Consider the following 6,091-nt stretch of genomic DNA (forward strand, 5'->3'; position numbering starts at 1 on the left):
TTTCTTGGAAAAGGTCCTTTGTACTTCTGGTTAAATTTATTCCCAAGTATTTAATCTTGTGATTAGTTATTGTGAAAGGTATCGTTTCTCTTAGTTCTGGCTCTGTATTCTTTTTGTCACTGTAGAGAAATCCAACTGATTTTTGTATGTTGATCTTGTATCCTGCTACTTTGCTGAATTGGTTAACTACAGCATGCTCTTTTTTAAAATTTGTCTGAGATGTAATTGTTAAATATTTTCCCCATTAGTAAGTTTTCTTTTTACCTTATAGAGAAAAATTTTTGATGTACACAGGGATTTGATTTTTAGAAGATCTCACTCAGCAGCTGTATCCTTTCCTGCTCATGCACTTCTGATTGTATTTGCAAGCCTGTACTGTATGATATCATAGGCTAAGTCTTTTGTGTCACTAGTTAAGTTTATTCCAAAGTATTTCATCTTGGTGTTGGCTACTATAAAGAGTATTGCTTTCTAGTCTCCTTTTCTGTGTTTTCTTTGTCACTGTAGAGAAATCTCACTAATTTCTGGATGTTAATCATATATCCTACCACTCTACTAGATTGGTCTCCTAGCTCTAATAAGGAGGTTGCTTATGTTTATGTTTATTAATTATTTTGCCGGAAAACCTGAATAAAAATATTTTTAGTTTGTTTTGGTTTTTAGTGTTGTGTGTTTTTTAGTTTTTATTTTATATAGGTTTGCTTGTTGTTGTTTTTAGGTGCCATTGAATTGACTATGACTCTTAGTGACCCTGTGAACAAAAGATCCGAACCGTATTTTATCCTGTTCCATTCTCATACTTCTTGACATGCAAGAGTCTATTGCGATAGTGACTATGTCAATCCACCTGGTTAAGGGTCTTCCTCTCCTTCCAACATTCCACACTTCCTAGCATCATGTCCCTCTCCAAGTAATAGATTCTGCTAGCAACATGCCCAAAGTATGTGAGGTGAAGCCTCATCATTCTTGCCTCCAAAAAGCTCTCGGGCTGCATCCTTACACATATCTGTTTGTTCTTTCGGCCGTCCATGGGATGGTTAGTACTCTTCTCCAACCCCACAGCTCAAAGGCATCAATTCTTCTGTCATCCTTATTCATTGTCCAGCTCTCAGATGAATAACAAGTGATCAGAAAAATGATGACCTGAATCAAATATATCTTAGTCCTCAAAGTGACGTTGTTACTCCTCAACAATTTGGAGAACTCCCTAACTACAGACTTTCCCACTGCAATGTGTCTCCTTATTTCCTAATTGTTGGTACCAAGGGAGTTAATTGTAGATCCAAGCAAGATGAAGCAAAGTTTATAGTGTTTCACACTATTCTTCATTCACATTCTGTTTATTACAAACATTCCCATTCTTTATGTTTTATAAGCATCATCATTGAACTGTCTTTCAAAATCTCCACTGGATCTTTCCCATTTCCTTTACCCACTCCTCCCTCCACCCACCAAATTGATTTCCCCTCCTGACTATCCTCACCCCTCTGTTCCCACCCTCCTCATATTGTATCCTCATACACATTGTACTAATTATCTTTCTATTTCTACAATAATGGTCTTATTCAGTATTTGTCCTTAAGAGACTAAATTCACTCAGCATAATGCTTTCCAGTTCATCCCAAGTTATATAGTAATATTCTAAATCATTGGTCCTGAGTTCTGTATAGTATTCCATCATGGAAATGTACCTTAATTTCTCATTTCATTTGATTGTGGTTGGACATTTGGTCTGTTTCCATGTCTTGCAATGAAGAATAATGCCGTTATACACATTGGTGTATAAATCTCCATTTGTGTCTCATTTATCATTTTCTCAGGGTATATTCTTAACAATGGAATAGCTGAGTCATATGGAATTTCTATATTCACTTTTCAGAGGAAATGCGAAACTGCCTTCCAGAGTGGTTGTGCCATTTTACAGTCCTACCAATAGTATGTGAAATATGTATTACTTGCTGTCGTGTTAATCTTTGCCACTGCTACTGGGATTAGATAGTATCATTGTGGTTTTGATCTGCATCTCTCATTATTCCCAGTGATTTCGAGCATTTCTTCATGCATCTGTTGATTATCTGAATATCTTCCTCTGTCAAAAGTCTTTTCATGTTTTTTTCTTATTTTATAATTGTGTTATCAGTCTTTTTCTTGTAGAAACCCATAGGATTCTGTAAACTTCTGATATAAGACCACTGTCTGAGATGGTATTGCCAAATGTTTTCTCCCAGGAAGTAGGTTTTCTTTCCACTCTACTAGAAAAAGTCTTTGATGTACACAGGAATTTAATCTTTAGAAGATCTCATTCATCAATTTTATTGTCTTCTATTTGTGAAATTCTAGCTATATTTGTCAGCCTTTTTATACCACAGACTAGACCTTCTAAGTTTGGTCCCACTTTGTCTCTTATGATCTTTACAGTTTGGGGCTTTATCCATAGGTCTCTGATCTACCTTGAGTTGATTTATTTTTATATGGTGAGAGATGTAGATCCTACTTTAGCTTTCTGCAGATAGGAGTCCAGAGTTGCCAGCACCATTTGTTGAAAAGGTTGTCATTTCCAAATTTGATAAGTTTTGTTCTAACAGGGTGGGGGTTTTTTTTTTATAATCTGTATACAGAGATTCTTTTACCACTTCTGTGCCAATTTGGATACCTCTTATTTCTCTTTTCTTATTGCCCTGGCAAGTACTTCCAGGACAATATTGAATAAGAATGGTGATGATAGTGGAAAATCACATCCGGTTCTTGTTCTCAAGGGGAATGTCTTTAGTCTTTCTCCATTGAAAATAATGTTGGCTGTTGGACTTGTGTATATACCTTTCACTATGTTGCTGAAGATTATCCAGAAAAGACTTGGACATTGATAGAGAACAACTAGAACAACAGGCTGGGTTTAGAAGAAGTCATGACACTAGGGACATTATTGCCAATGTCACATGGATCTTGGCAAAAAGTAGACAGTATCAGAAGAATGTCTATCTGTGCTTCATTGGATATACAAAGGCATTTGACTGTGTGGATCACAGGTTTTCCAGCACAGCTGGCCAAGGAGAGGCAGGCAGTGACAGCAACAGCAGTAGTTACCCAGAAGAAGTGGAGGGCAGGTAGAATAAACATCTAGAACTACAGAGGGAAGAGGGGGAGACTAAGAGTTAGTATATAGATTATCTTTTTACTCTTTTGGAGAAGTCTTTTGATGTACATAAGGATTTAACTTTTAGGATATCAAGAAATGGTGGACATTTATTTTACATGTATTATACTGAAGCAGTAAAAATCTAATTAGGGAAAAGCTCTTTTCTCTGTCCTTTCTCCTTTTTTAACAGGGTTACTTTGGTTCTTTTGATAATTAGTGGTATGAGATAACATCCTGGTAGCCTTTTAAAGAAAGCTCATGAAGATTCTTTTTTAAAATTGTGATTTTAATGAGTTTACACAGCAGATTGGTATTCCATTCAACGATTCAAACTGTCTTATTGCATGAGAGTGATTGTGATTTCCACGTTATCTTTCTCAGGTTTTGCTCACCCACTCATCCTTCAACCCTCTTCCTTCCTGTCCTCTGTGCTCTATCCATGGGTCAGTGCAGCCCTTTGGATAGCCTTTGGTTGATTGTTCTAAGATCTGAGTGCCTTCCTTGACCTTATAAATTTGTCTACTATAAGGCTGAAAGTTTTACTACAGAGGTAAGTTCAATTTTAGACTCAAAAGGTGGTTTAGGTCCTCAGTCTCTAGGGTTTCCCCAGTCTCCATCATACTCATAACCCTGAAGAAGGTCCAACTTTAAGAACATTTCCTTACAGCCTGTGGTAGCCAGTCTTTAAGATGGTTCTCCCTGACCCCTGCTTTATCTATGCAGTTCACTCCCACAGCTGACTTGTATAATCAATCACGTGCTTTCAAAGAGACGACAGTGAGACTTCCTACGCTAGGTCATAAAAAACAATGCTGCTTCCACCTTGCCCTCTCTCTGTGCCTCTTACTATGGGGGCGGGGGTAAGTTGTTCTCACAACTGCCATATTGTGAGAACATTTCTGTAGTTTGTGGATAGGCTCACATAGAGAGAAATGAGATTTCTAGCCAATATCCTTTACTAAGGGAGGGAGGCATCATAGAAGAGGACCCTGTCATTTCTGTCAAGTTTTCAGAGGACAGAACCCTGACCAACATCTTGAACTCTTGACTGAAGTAACTTCAATGCAGGACCACCCAACTATGTTCTTAAGTTCCTGACCATTAGGATCCATGTAAGACAGTAAAAATTGCTAGTTGCTTTTAAAACACTAACTTTTGGGTTAATTTATTATAGGGTAGATAATTAATAGAATTTTTAAATTCAAACCTAACTCAATAATTTAAATTTATCATCAATTTCCCCAAAAGAAGCACTAAGCAATCTAATCTTAAGCACCTGGCTATTACTCCTTCCTCTGATTTCTTTTCATAATGTATTATAATTATTTATAGATCATTATTAACTAGACAAAAGTCACAGAACATAGCTCTTGGGTCAAATTCAACTTGAAATTGGCAGGTCTGAATGACTCTTACATAACAATATTTTAAATGATATGTTTGGTTGACAAAATTAAAAAATTGAGGAATCTCATTAAACACAGATTTAGGCTTTTCTCTTGTTTTAAAAATGGAATATCGTAACACTGAGCCTGCCTTTCACAATGACAATAGTCAGATGGAGCTGCAAGGTGGTTGTTCATTTCGATGGACCATATGTTCTCTGGTTTGAACAGAACCAACATTCCATTTAACTCATTTTTGTAACTTGCCTGGTCTTTCCCAGTGTTGGGGCTCTGGGACTTCTGCACTGAACTGTGAACTCTTTCAGATTTATTGCTAAGCAATGTACCACAACCATTTCATCATTTCTCCATGTTCATAGAGTTTCTGGAGGCAAACTATTTCTGAAGTGGATGCCACTCCTGCTTCCAACTTTCTTTTAATTGGGGAGCTCAAACCTCTGTAGAATCTGACTGCTCCTGACAACTTCCAACCTAGATTCCAGCCCCATACTGCTGACCAAAAAAAGCAGTTGGTCTAGGCATAGGTTTCACATGCGCACCATTAAGAGTTCTGGGATTTCCATTCTTCTCAATATTAGCCATAATTTGTTATGATCCACATTGTCAAATACTTTTGCATAGTCAATAAAAAATAAGTAAACATCTTTATATTTTTACAAGAATGTGGCATCAGAATTGGAAGAACACTCACCAGCAGCCTGGGTTATGCAGATGACACAGCCTTGCTTGCAGAAATTTGGGAACATTGTACTGGGAAAATTGGAGAATCAGAGATAGAAAGGAAGATCCTACATACAATATATTGACACAGTGAAGCAATTTGTTCTTGTTGTGTAGTACAGTAGAGTCAGAACTGACCCATAGCTGACCCTCTGCGGGTTTTCAGAGGCAGTTATTCACACCAGAGGAGATTGCCTGTCCTTCTCACACAGAGCAGCTAGCTGGTGGCATCGAACTGCACGCCTTCAAGATTGTAATGCAGCTTCTTGTCACTAGGCCACCAGAGCTCCCTTGATTGTCAATAGATGTATATATACATTAAAAGAAACCCACCAGAGTTGAAGTCATAAATGACATTCAAAAACTTTGGGAAAAAATGGCCTGATTAAAAAAACAAACAGACAAACAACAAACCCAAAGCAATAGGATAAATAAGAGGTTTGAGCATGTCTGAAATTATGAGGATGGCACAGGATAGGACAAACAAGGTTCAGATCTATTCATAGGATCACTGTGAGTTGTGCTTGACTCAATAGCACATAGCAACAACAACAATAAAAAACAGAGACAATGTCTTACCTGAGCTGAGAGTGGGCCTTTGTATTGGGCATTCTCTCACAGTTTTGTACAAGAAGTAGCATCTCAGATGTGCAGCAGCAAAAACTTTCAAAAGAGCCTCCTTCTGTCTTCTAGAAAAGCAGGTACAGTGTAATCCACTACATCCCCAAATCTCTGTCATCCCCAAGTCTAAGTGGCAGGGATTGCCTGCCTTCATAACCAGTTTTTCCCTAGGTTTTTTTTAAAGGTTTGTTTGTATTAGCTTTTGTGA

At 37.5% G+C, this 6,091-nt stretch overlaps 1 pseudogene; it reads right to left on the reverse strand.

Moving 5' to 3' along the window:
- The window catches only part of LOC102845644, a 15,505-nt pseudogene extending 9,632 nt beyond the window's left edge, over positions 1–5,873 (reverse strand).
- Between the last annotated feature and the right edge of the window lie 218 nt (positions 5,874–6,091).

This window comes from Elephantulus edwardii, unplaced genomic scaffold (assembly GCF_000299155.1).
Source record: "Elephantulus edwardii isolate Elephantulus edwardi_28Jun2011 unplaced genomic scaffold, EleEdw1.0 scaffold00026, whole genome shotgun sequence".
Lineage (NCBI taxonomy): Eukaryota > Metazoa > Chordata > Mammalia > Macroscelidea > Macroscelididae > Elephantulus > Elephantulus edwardii.